Here is a 13,738-nt window from a genome sequence, read left to right as displayed (position 1 = left end):
CTCTGTGTGGCTTGAAAGCTTGTCTTTCTCAACAACAGAAGCTGGTCCAATAAAAGACATTACCTTACCCACCTTGTCTTTCTACAGTGGCTAACACACTTGGGGTGCTACCACAGTATAAATAATACATACGTAATACCGGTCAATAATTAGTAGAGGTGCAGCTGTCATTGGCTCCAATGAAAGTTGCCCCAGCATAACCAAAAGCAGAATTTGGCCCTTGAACAACTTGTATAGAACTAACTAAAAGAATAAATAAAATGGATAAACATTATGGGGCAGATTTTCTCTTCTGTTCTGGCCCCTCAGTGCCATGTTGGTGATGCAAGAATTGGCCATATCTAGCCATGTGAGAATTCCCCAGGAGTATGGGAGAGCTCTGGTGATGTAAAGCTACTTCCCCTCTCCTAGCCCAGTGTAGGAGATGGTGGAGGCGGGAGGAGCGTTGTAATAATTGGGGCCTCATAGGGTTACCCCAAATGTGAGCTGAACTGTTGGAAGGTGGAGAAAAGTTGTTAAAATGTTCCAGTCATCTATAACAAACATTGATGGGAAAAGGCACAAAAGGGAGACAAAAAATGAGATAATCCAAACAAAAAGGCCTACTGATATAACTTAAGGACTGTATTAAAGTCATGTCTGCTAAATAGGAGGGATGTGGGACACAACCCCATGCTCTGGGGGTCCCTAAGTCTCTGACTGCCAGAAGCTGGGACTGGATGACAAGGGATAGATAGATCACTCATGATTGCCTGTTCTGTTCATTCCCTCTGAAGCAATGGGTATGGACCATGGTCAGAAGACAGGATACTGACCTAAATGGACCACTGGTCTGACCCAGTATGGCCATTCTTATGTTCTTAAATCAATGGACCAAAATTGGTGTGTCAGAAATTAATCAGTGAGCAGAATAATGAGGGCATGATCTATTCTGACCATCACTCCCTTTTGAGATCCTTAAAAAAATACTTTGGTAGGAGGATCAAATTAACTGGCTGGTTGATGGAAACACGTAGTCTGAGAAGGAGCAAGCATGACCATAACAGCTGCCATCCCCAACATCTTCTGGGTTCCAGAGATCCACCAAGGCATCACTGGGCCTTTGTCAACCTGATCCTGAAAGGTATCCTGACCAGAACTGGGCCAGAAAGAAGGACCCAGACATGGGTGGATAGATAAAGGGAAGCTAAGCCTCCCCTGGCGCAGCCACCAGATGTCTGGGCTGTCGTGGCCCCGCCTCTTTCTGTCCCTGCCCTGCCCCGAGGCCCCTACAATGCCTGCAGCATTGCTTTTTTGCTCCCTAGGATTTGGGGTTGCTCCAGGTGCCGGCAGGCTGGCCAGGGCAGAAAGGGCGGAATGGGTGCGGAAGGGGCCTCAGGCAGAAGGGGCAGAGCAGGGGGCTAGCCTCCCAAATGGGGGGAGGGTGCATGTGCCACCCATGGACCTAGATGACATCGCCACTTCCATCAGCTACCGCTAAACTGCAAACATCATGTGGATGTGAACCTTTGTCACACACCCCTGAATGTGGCCTTTTCCTTTCCTACTTTATTTCTTCTCTCTCCGTTCCCTCTCCTTTCGCCTTCTGTGTTATAAGTCTGTCTTAGCTAGCCACAACTGTATAATTTGCTACACTGAAGTGAGCCTGTGACGAGCAAGGCAACTAAAAGCAATGTCCTAAACAGCCTGATGCAAATGTGATTTCGCCAGGTTTCAAAGTGGCTAAGACCATAAGCGATGTCAACATTTTTCCAATAGCGAGATTGCAAGCGAGAGTCAGCACCGAGGACAGAATCGATGTTTTGATCTTCACTGTTCTTCTCTCTCCCTTTCTGTGTGTGTTTGTCTTGTTTTGTCTTCATGGAACCGGACTGTACTTTAACAACAATAATAACAGCAATAACAATAGCGCCAGCCCATCTCAGCTAACTTTTCTTCTTTTTCCTCAGAACAATGGTGTTTTCGTTATAGAAATTCTTTACATGAAAGGGAAAGGGAATAAGGACTATTGTTAAAACAAAAGCCTTACTTAATACTTCATATTTCAAATACTTTAACTGTTTTCCCTTCTTTTCTGTATCTTTAATAAAAGGTTTAAATGATGTTTAACGATGTCTTTGCCATGGCACTAAGCAGGCCGAGGTCTCTGTCCTTGGAACCCTGAACCATGTTTAACTGTTCAGTTTTGTGCAGTGACAGGGTCATGTTAACACTTTTGAATCTCTGGACCCATTTATTCCATCAGAATGATCACAACAGGGGCATGGGACGGGCGTGGCCAGAATGTTCTGTCCTCCAGCTATCACCAGCTAGCACATGGTCCTTTGGGGACAATAACCTGCTTGCAGAGTTTAGAATAGCCCTGCAGTGCTGAGTGGATCCTGACCTAGCAGAGAATCTAGCCCTCTAATCATAGTAGATGACTATCAAATATAATTGTAAGTAAAATATTGTCTTGTATGGTAATGTAATCAAAGGGTAACTACCTGCTCTCTCAGAGAACCCCACAAGAGAGGCCATCAGGACAGAAAAATACCACTAACTTCTGCTGAAGCATTTGATTCCTCTTGGACTTTAGAAGGGGTGAGGCAACCAGGTAGATTCTGGGGATCAGCAGAACAGGGACCCCTTTTGCTCCCCAGATGTGCAGAGGCAGGAGACATCTCCATGAAAAGCTCTTGCCTCTATTCTGCTCCAATACTTCCTTCTAGATCTGGGGAATGTAACATCCATGCTGGTACCGAGACACTATGGTAAAGTGCACCATGGAAATGTGTGATAATTACAACAAAGGTCATATGTGATTTTTTTTTTTAAGTTCTAGGGAGACATATTCAATTTGTGTGGCTCTTTATTGATCGTATGTATGTGTATTTAGACTTTTAACAAAAAATGAGTTTCATACTAGCCCCGCAATAACAACCTTCCTGAAACTAATGTGGTTGCTCAGATTTTATTTGATGGTTGCATTTAGCCCTAGATGTCTAGAACTATTGATTTTTTTTCCCATTAAATCTCTTAATTTCCCCCAGTTAAAGGACCAAAATCTACAACACTTACTCACTTTGAGTGGCACTTGAGCACATGATTACCCCATTGATGTCAATGCTATTCCAGGTAAGGGTTGCAGAACTGATCCCTAAATGTTTGGCTCATAAAAGCTTTCCCATTTCTGACCCCTTTTTTCTACAGTGCCCTCTGATGTCTTTCCCATTCTCTCCCATTCTTATGCCTGGAAACCAAATTTCTCCCATGGATTCCTTTTTCCTCTCCACAATACAGTTCTTCTGGTTCCTTCCACTTATTTACATACCACAGATTCTGTGATTTACATTTTCAGCAGCTAAGCATATCAGCAAACAGAAGCTCAGTTTATTAGGTTCTACCAAATCATTCTGTAAACCACTGTATCCAGTTTCATCTGCTGCTTTAACTCTGCTATTTGTTTTTATAACAACTTGACCCTAATGTCAAATACTAATAAAATAAAGTAGTGGTTGCCTGTCATTCTGGGAATACTTATTCAGATTATTTTGGAAATAACCACAGCTATCAATTATTTCTCTGAAGGAAGTATTCTGGGAAGCCATTATGTTAGCTCGGCTTTCTTTCTGAAAAGGATTTGGTGCATTTAATATTGTATTGTATGCTGTGTACACTTCATTTGCCTGTCCCAAAAGACTAGCTGTCATGTGCAGTGAATGAGATGCTATTTAGCAGTGTCAAACAGAAGACAATAAAGGGCCAATTCCTCATCTGACTTCAATGGCGCTGTTCCTGTTTACTCCAGCTGAGGGTCTGGGACCCTGTGTTTTAACAGAAATGCTGTATTTGCTTTGACTGTCTTTCCCTTGTGAGCATCTGCAGAAAGTCAGAGGGCCAGCATTCTGTATTACAGCAGCACCCTGAGTCCACAGTGGAGACACTATACAAATATGTAATGTGAGACAGTTAGTTCACTCTCCTCTTATTTAGGGGAATTAAGATCAGTGGATCAAATTTTGCCCTCATTTATATATGGTCACACCTCTGGCCTACTCTGGATTAGAAGACACAGTGCAGGATGGTTCAAATTGCATCCAAGATAAGTAGAATACAGTATAACCCAAGCATTGCACTTCCCACAGTATGGGTGGGACCTAAGGTTTCAGGAAGGGATTCAGTTGTTAGAATTAAACTCTAAAATCTCTAAAATAAATACATAAATTAAATAAATAAATAAATGTCCCTTTTTCCCCCAAAGAGGCTGGATTGCAGTAATGTGCATTTAAGACCAAGAGAGTCAATTGCAGAAACTCCCAGGAGGCATGTGAACAGTTAAACTCATGTCTGGTGGATTTTGTCAGTTTTCAGGGAGCTCCTACAGTTTTATTCTTACTTCATCAGCATTGAAAGGTTGGCAAGAAAACAAATTAGCCTAGACAAAAAACCCTAACCACAAACACAGGTGTCGCCCTTCCTCATGTCCAGGCACCCACCCATACATGCACACCTCTGAACAGACTCTCTCTCTCTCTCTGTCGCTCTGTGTCTCTCCCTCTCACACACACACACACCTTAACTCACTCTCATGCATCCACACCCACATACACATCCTGTACTTTCTTATGGGAGGCTGCATGCACAGCTGCTGGGCTATCACACACAAATACACACTGCACATTCCCTGCATCACAAAAACATACTTCCCATGTTTCTCACACACACTCAACCCCCACACTACACCACCTCACCTTTCACTCACTGTTCTGATTCAGTCTGATTTACCCCCTTCCTGCCCACCCACTTAGTCCTGGGTCCATAGGAATTGTCACACTGGATCAGACCCAAGGCCCATCTAGTCCATATCCTGTCTCAAACAGTGACCAATACTGGTTGCGTCAGAGGAAGATGCAAGAAACCCCACAAGAGGCAGATACGGGATAATCTGCTCCCATGTAGGACTCATCTTAACCCCTAATACTGAGAGACTGTCTTAAACCCTGATGCATGAGATTTAAGATCCCTGCCAAATTTTTTTTAGCATTAACCATTATAACTTGGACTATTCTTATTGCCATACAAATGACCAATCCCTCTGTGGATCTTGTTAAATTCTTGGCCTCAACAACTATCTATGGCAATGAGTTCCTCAGTCTATGTATGCATTGTGTAGAAGTATTTCCTTATATCAATTTTTAATTTGCCACCTTTCAATTTAATTGAAATTCATTTATTGGGAGTCAGGGAATGTCCCTTCTCTTGGCCATTCATTATTTTCTATACTTTTATCATCCTGCCTCTTATTTGTCTCCTTTCTAAGATAAGCAAGCCTAGCCTTTATAGCCCACTCCCAATATCTCTTTATAGGATTGCTTTTTCATTTCCCTAACCGTTCTTGCATCATTCTGATCCATATCTAGGGCTCCTCGGTGCTACAGAAATATAAATGATCGTCATCATCATCTGAGTTGCCTGATCAGGAATCATTACCAGTCTAGTCACTTACTCCTCCAATCACTCAGTGTTTACCCTAATCAGTTAAGATATTCTTTGTTATCAATATGTTGAACCTATCCCTTAAATAATTTAATCTCTTCACTGGGGTGGTATCAGACATTCAGTATATGGTTCTTATTTTGTAAGCCATTATATACAAATAGTCACACTGAGTCAGATTGCTTACATGCATAAAGTTATTCATCTGTAAGCAGGGTCTGATTGAGCTTTCCTTTGACATTTAGTGATGAGCTCAGGGAAAAGACTTCAGGGTCAGAGTGTGTTTGTATAAACACCCTACTCTGCCTAGGTGCACAGCAGATGATGCTGCTTTCCTAAAATAATCAATCTTGGCTGGCTTTGGGTTACAAATCACTCTAGTATTTGAAAGCAGGAGTTGTGATCCGTTGGTGCCTTGGGTAGCCCACCTGAAAATGTCAAGGTCAGGGCAGGCTGCAATAGGAGAGCAGATTCTCCCAAAACTGGTGGTTAACACTGAAGTTAGAGTCCCCAACCAGTCACAAACCATGTTCCTGATTTCCCACACTGGTTATCAAGAGGCCACAACAAAAGAAATACGCAGCTCTCTTTACTGCATTTCAGTGTCTGGCTCCCAATCAGCAACTAGGTCCAGTAAAAAGACAAGTCATTTAAAACACTCTAGTCACTTTATCAAAATGTTCTCCTGATCTTCAAAGGGTTAGCCACTTTGCCAAATCATTATTAGTTAGGATTTTACCCAAAATACCACACTGCCAGCCAATCCTTTAGTATCTAAAACAAAAGGTTTATTATAAAAGGAAAGAAACAAACGAGAGATGTTAAATGATCAAAGCAATCAGATACATACAAATATCTGCAAAGTCCATATATATATATATATATATATATCAGATTCTTAGCAGTATTGGAGTTTGCAGGCTAATACAGTTCCTCTGTAGTACGTCCAGAACCTGAATGGGTCTCAGTCCTTTGTTTCACAGCTGCAGATGTAGAATAGTTGATCCAGAGGTAGGAAGCAGGAATGAAGACAAAATGGAGATGATGCAGCTGCCTTTTATGTCCTTTCACCATGTGACTTGTCCCAAACACAACCATGCAGCACATGGTTGGAAAAGCCTCAAAATCCCCTGTCCATAGGCATGTTCCTATATGTCCTGATGACTCATAAGGTGTAGCCTCTGGGTTCTTTCACTGAGTTCATTATATAGTTGATGGTCCTGGATGAGTCATCAATGTTGACATTAATCTGCCTGTGGGGGTGTAACCCAGTAGCACAGCAAAAGTTTTTGTATTCGGATATATATCACATATTCATAACTAACGATACAAATATGACACATACACAATATTATCATACTTAACACATTATAACCTTTCCCATGATATCTGACATGGCATATCTTGCAAGAATCATTGCAATTTTGTCATATTGGTATTAATTATATCATAAATATTCACTCATAGTCCAGACAGCATCACAGGAGTACTGAAATGTTATTATCCTTATTGTATGAGTAAAGGGCAGCAGAACTGAGCTTAGCATGACCTGATTAAGGGGTTACCCTAAACTGAACCTCACTTGCTAAGTAGGGGGTAGGGATGCCAAATCCCGGTGAGGGGGAGAGTTGGTGGGCAGGGGTGTTTTTACCTGGTAGTATAGGCTCAGCCAGAGGAGTCCTTAATGCAATTTGATATGCTCCTTTCTGGTATTTAATGACGGAGCTGATTGGACTCAATTGAGAGTCCTTATTTCAGGTTGGTGATGCCTAGAGCGGGCATCACTGCTGAGCTTTCGACCTTGCATGGGGATGGTGAAAAGCAGCAGAGAGACTGTGCGAGCGGGGAGGTTCCCCAATATGTGCTGAAATCGCTGGGAGCTGGGTTAAGTGGTAGAACCTCCGGAAGTGACATTGTGAGAGGCACAAGCAGCAGTGGCTAGTGGCACAAAGAGACACAGGGCAGCAGTTGCAGAGAGAGCAGGCAGAGGTGGTAGCAGAGAGCAGCAGCAGAGCGACAGCAGCAGCTGTGTGATGATTGCAGAGGTGATAGCAGCAGAGTCATTGCATGATCTCCCTCCCCCCCAAGGGTAGGAGGTGAACATCTGTGAATGCCCCTCTGAACTTTGAGTATTCCCTAAACAAGGACCACCAACTGTGAGTGAGCTGCCACAAGAGAGAGGAGAGTGATGTGTTAAAGGGACAGTCATTCATCAGACTTTCCCACCACAAAGTGGGAAACTGAGGCAAAGGACACTGCCCAACACACTGTGGAGTTGGGTTTGCTTATGGTTACATGCTTTTGAATGTGGTTGTGGTGTTTTCCCACATTAATTCAGGGTTCCATTTTCCTTTTAATAAAAGTTCTCTTTTGTTACACACAGACTCAGTGCTTTAAAGAGGGGAAGTATTGTCTCTGAGGCCTTGTCTACTCTAGAAAGTGTTGTTGCTGCACGTTACAGAGATGATCAAAAGCACCATAATTACAATGCTGGCGCCTGTCCACACACCACTAGTGTCGCCAAAGTGTGCCCACAGTGGGTGCGCTAGCATCAACAATGAGATCCGTCCACTGAGGGCAGCTATCCCCTTGTGCAACTCGCCACCTTCTGCCACTAGGAGTTGTGGGAAAGTGGAGGGGACCGCAGTGCATCATGAGTGAGGGCTCAACATCCCATGACACAGTGATTTCCGTCCATCATTCCATGGGTTTCCGACACATCGCAGCTGGTCATGCAGTATCTCATGAGCTTCCAATCGGAACTGGAATTTGAGGCGCCTGAGCTGCTGTGTGACATGCAAATGAACAATGCTGGATTACCGTTTGTATTCACAGAGCATCTGCACACAGTGCACAGCTGCTTTTGGGCACATGAAGCAGTGAGATCGCATCAATATGCTAGTCTGGGATGACGAGCAGTGGCTGCAGAATGCACAAAGCCACCGTCATGGAATTCTGTGCGGAGTTCGCCCCTGCCCTGTGGCTCAAGGACACCAGAATGAGAGTTGCCCTCTCAGCGGAGAAGCATGTGGCGATTGACGTGTGGAAGCTGGCAACTTCAGACTGCTACCTGTCAGTCGCTAATCAGTTAGGAAGTCCACTGTTGGAGCTGTGTTATCACAAGCGTGTAGGGCCATTAATCGCATTCTGCTATGAGGGATTGTGAGTCTTGGACATATGCATGAAATAGTGGATGGCTTGGCAGCGATGGGATTCCCTAATTGTGGCGAGGCCATAGTAGGCGTGCATATCCCAATTTTGGCCCCAGATCATCTTGCGATGGAGTACCTCAATAGAAAGTGATATTTCTCTAAGGCACTGCAGGCGCTTGTGGCTCACCGTGGGCGTTTCACTGACATCAACGTGGGTTGGTCAGGGAAGGTGCATGATGCACAAATCTCCAGGAACACTGGCCTGTGCAGAAAGTTGCAAGCAGAGACTTTCTTTCAAGACCAAATATTCCAATGGGGATGTTGAAAATGCCCATAGTGATCCTGGGAGACCCAGCCTACCCCTTATTGCCATGACTCATGAAGCCTTATATGGGCAACCTGGATAGCAGCAAGGAGTGTTTAAATAATACGCTTAGCAGGTGCCGAATGACCATTGAATGTTCATTTGGCAGATTAAAAGCTCACTGCCAATGCCTTTATGGCAGGTTATACTTAAATGAGGAAAATATTCCCATGATTAAAGCTGCCTGCTGTGTGCTCTACAATATTTGTGAAACGTTTCCCCCAGGATGGACTGCAGAGGACCCCAGGATGGACCTTTTGGCTGACTATGAACAACTAGATGTCAGGGCTATTAGAGGGGCAAAATGGGGGGCCATTTGAATCAGGATGGCTTTAAGAAACTATTTTGACAATGAGCACCAATAAGGTATCTTTGTAAACAGCACTGTGCCATGCTGTGACTGCTATCCAGCTTGCACTGTGTATCAATGTGAAAGGGATAAATAAATATTGCTTATTCTGTACAAAGTATGTCTTTATTAAATAACAAAAAGCTGGGCTGGAGTGAGAAAGCAGTGAGGGGCAGTGTGAGCTATGACAGCTGGGTGTAAGTCCAGCTATTGTTTTGGAAGCTGTCTAAAGGGGTGGAGTGAATGGGATTCTGAGACAGGCCAGGAGTTTGGTAGGAATGTGTTGGTGGAGTTTGGGGAGGGCATGGAAAGCAGTTCTGTATTGACTGCAAGGAGGGGCGAGCATGCATGAATTCAGTCTGCAGTGCTATGCTATGAGTGACTCTAGCAGCACTGTTGGCTCCTCCCTGGCTTTTATTATGCACTTGTGATCTGCTGTCACTGACTCCTGGTTCTCCCTCCTCTCTTACCTATCAATTTTTTGATTTTCAGATACAATGTGTCTCCATGCCCTTTTTTCTTTATTTTCTGCCTCAGAGGACTGGAAGATTTCTTGGAACAGCTCTGTGGTCATTTTCTTATCAGCCACAGGCGCTCGGCAGGTGTGTGTGTGTGTGTGGGGGGGGGGTTCCCCTCAACGACACATCTGTAGAGGCACAATAAACAGTGAACAGAAGCATGATTCTCAGTTCAATAACAGAATTGATGCATTACTGTAAAATACACCTTTCTCACTGTCCCCTCAGCCAGTGCATGGTGAGTTGTGCCTGGCGGGGAGGGGCACGCAAATGGGGAAAAGGTTCAGAGTGATTGTTTGGCATGTGGATTCAGGGAGATAGGGACAAAATTTCAAATTGTGCCACCATTTTCCACAGGCGGGGGCCATAGACGCCAATATCTCACTTCTGAGAGTAAGCAGGGATGCTAGGGCACATCTCCTCCGTGTGAACAGCTGCCAGCTGGATCCCTATGCTGCTCACTGGTGCACCTCTTTGGTCCCTGCACAAGTGGTTGCTGATTGGCATGGAAAAGTTTCCTACAACGGGGGAAGAAACAAAACAGCTCCGCTGAGGAATCTCCGACAGAGAATTGGCAAGTACCTCCAGGAAAGTTTCCTAGAGATCTCCCTGAAAGAGTCCCATGAAATCCTGATGTGCATGAACAGACTTTTCTGCCACACTGCTTAGCTGAACAGCGGAATGGGAAGCACATGCAAACACAGCTACTCTTGTGCATTTCTATCCCTTCAACCAGCTGTATAATGCATCAAAGCAAAGGACAGTTGTACCTCGTGTAACTGAGCAGCATCAACTCAAAAATATCACTTTCCTGAGATCTCCTCTCTTGCATACTGCATACAAGAGCTGGAGGGCTGGGATTGTCTCAAGCCCTTGGGATCGAGAAGAGGTCCTGGCTCCCCATGTCACCAAATGACACAGTTCCCTGCTTTGCATTGTCCTCCAACTTGACCTCCTCATCCATGACTTCTTTATCGGGATTGAGTCTGGTGTCTGCTGTCTCTGGGTCCGCAAAAGCATCCATGGGTCTCTTGGTGGTGGAGGTGGGTGTCGCCTTATAGAAGCAGCAGCTCTTTGGCTCTGCACCAAAGCGAAGTGGAATTTCAAAAATTCCTGGGACTTTAAAGGGGGAGGGGTGGATGGCTCCAGGGCAGCAGAGTTCAAACTGATGGCCAGAGAGGTCAGTATGGGCATTGTGGGACACTTCCTGGAGGCCATTTACCATGACAGAATCAAGCACAGTTTCTACATTGACGTTTTGTTGCTAAAAGTTTTGCACAAAAAGCTCTATGTCTCTCGTCAAGGTGGTGTGATTTTGTCACAAAATCAGGGGAGTGGAGCCAGCAGCATCTGTGCGTGTGGATTCCAGTGTGTACACCACCACTTTTTTGGCACAAAAAGCTGACTTTGGTCGACAAAAGTCTGTAGTGTAGACCAGGCCTTAGAAGCACTCAGAGGCGGTGTTAAGTTTTCCCCAATTACTGGGTGGTAGCTCGAGCCGGTTCTATTTTGTATTGTTAAGAAAACCCCTAGACATTGAGCCCAGACCTTGCTGCTGCCAACTCCACCTGACAGAAGGGTTATACATGCATACAAGTGTTTGCAAGTTTGGGACCTAAAAGTGTTTACACTAAAAGCAAAGGTGTCCATTTGCCCCTCTGGCTATTGCTAAACTTTCTGTGTAGGGGGATTCATTCAGATCTGGCTCTGGCTTCAACTTAATTTTAACCAACACGTTTCCCAGCAGTAGCCAAGAGAATTTTAAATAAAAGATTGGATTAGCTCTGGTTGGATGCAGAAGAATAACTTGCAGCAAGGACTGGCTTGACGGGAGTCACTTGCAGGTCATTGCAAACATGCCAGGAGACGTTAATGCTGATTGCTGACTTATGTCAGATCCTGTCACCTGTGACAAATCCATTTCTCCCCCTCTGACCAAAATCAAGGGCTGTGGCCATAATTAAATGCCACCTTAAAATCACATTAAGATTCTTCTGCTGCTCCATACTTAATGCAGCAGCCAAAAAAGGGCCTGATTCTTATTTACACTAAGGCCATTTTACACTCCTCTGGCAGTGCAAGGGGGCCTTATTTGTAATTTATTCCCACTTTTAGTCCCTTTGCATTGCCAGAAGGGCTTTATATAAATACTCAGCTGGAGTACCATGTCCCATTCTGGGCACCACACTTTATGAAAGATGTGGATCAACTAGAGAGAGTCCAGAGGAGAGAGGAAAAAATGATGCAAGGTTTAGAAACCTGACCTATGAGGAAAGGTTAAAAAAAATTGGGCATGTTTAGTCTTGAGAAAAGACAACTGATATCAGGTCACTCCTCAATCTTCAAATATGTTAAGGGCTGCTATAAAGACAACTGTGATCAATTGTTCTCCATGATCACTGAAGGTAGAACAAGACGTAATGGGCTTAATCTCAGCAAGGGATATTTAGGATAGATATCAGGAAACACTTTCTAACTATAAGGGTAGTTAAGCACTGGAATAGGCTTCCAAGGGAGGTGATGGAATCCCCATCATTGGAAGTTTTAATAACGAGTTGGAGAAATGTCTGTCAGGAGTGGTCTAGATTTACTTGGTTCTGCCTCAGCATATGGGGCTGGACTAGATGACCTCTCAAGGTCCCGTCCAGCCCTATATGTCTATGATTCTCTAAGAATCAGGCCCAAAATGTTTTCCACTATATGACTGTCTGCAAAACCTGGATAGGCCACTTGCACTCAGAAATTCACACTTGTGAACATTAGGGGAGGAGCATTTGCAAAAGCCAAGGGGTCTAGATTAGTGTTTTCCTAATTGTGGTTTATGGACTACCAGTGGTCTGAACAGGGCTGGCTAGTCACATAATCCTGACTCTCCTCTCTGCTTCCAGCTACTAAATTATGTTAAAAGCAGCTAACAGCCCCTTAAAGACTTGCTCATTTAACTACTATTTCTATTTATTATTTAACATAATTAAGGACACCAGAATCTGGACCTGTTTATTTTACAGCACCAAAAAATGCAGAAGATATTCAAAATTAGACTGGCCAAAGGACTAGAGAAAAATCTTGCACTTGCTAAGAGAGAGGAAGTAGTAGGTGTTTTAGTAGGTTCCCCTGCAGCCCACACATCCCTTTTATGACAATTTCCACAATATTTAGGAAGGTTGGAATTTTTCTGCAAATATAGCCCTGAGCAATATTTATCTCAACATTTTGTTCATCCTCCTTTACAATCCATGACACTGTATTAGTTTTAGAAGCTACTGCATTGGAGCAGAGGAAGAAACTGAAATTTAATTTATGGATTAAAAATAAGATGGTATTAGAAAAAGAGGAGTGGAAGAATATGCTTTTCTAAATTACACTGTAGGATTTTTACCTCTAATGGGCTTAAAATTATCTACTCATCTCAAATATGACACTGAAGCTCTGTCAGCTAGTAATTATTTTTATCGCTATCAGCCTGAGCCCATGTTTGAATCAGTTCACTAATGGCAAAAGGATAAGTTTTCTGGAGAAATCCCCAAAGCAATTTAGGCTAGTCACACTTTAAAAATTAGATTTTCTGCAGTGACTTTAAAATTTGACTTTAACCCCTTTCTTTTGTTACTGGTTCTTTTCCTATTTCTCTTCCCCTGAATTTCCTCATATATTAGAAAGGAAATCAAAATAAAATAATAAAAATAATGAGCACATTAATTTCTTGTTTTATGCTGGGATCAGCAAAATGTTGGCTCTTTCTGGATAAATGTAATAACAAAAAATAATTTTACAAAAAAAATTAAAATTAAAAAAAGCCCTTAACAGAAATCCATCTAATTTAAACTCAATAAAAGCACCTATGGTGATAATTATATTTTGTTTTTCATTCTCTCCC

This window comes from Emydura macquarii, unplaced genomic scaffold, assembly GCF_026122565.2.
Source record: "Emydura macquarii macquarii isolate MOO-44397 ecotype Brisbane River unplaced genomic scaffold, CSIRO-AGI_Emac_v2 contig_2199, whole genome shotgun sequence".
Classification (NCBI taxonomy): domain Eukaryota; kingdom Metazoa; phylum Chordata; order Testudines; family Chelidae; genus Emydura; species Emydura macquarii.
The sequence above is the reverse complement of the archived record's forward strand: the minus strand, read 5'-3'. Positions refer to the sequence as shown.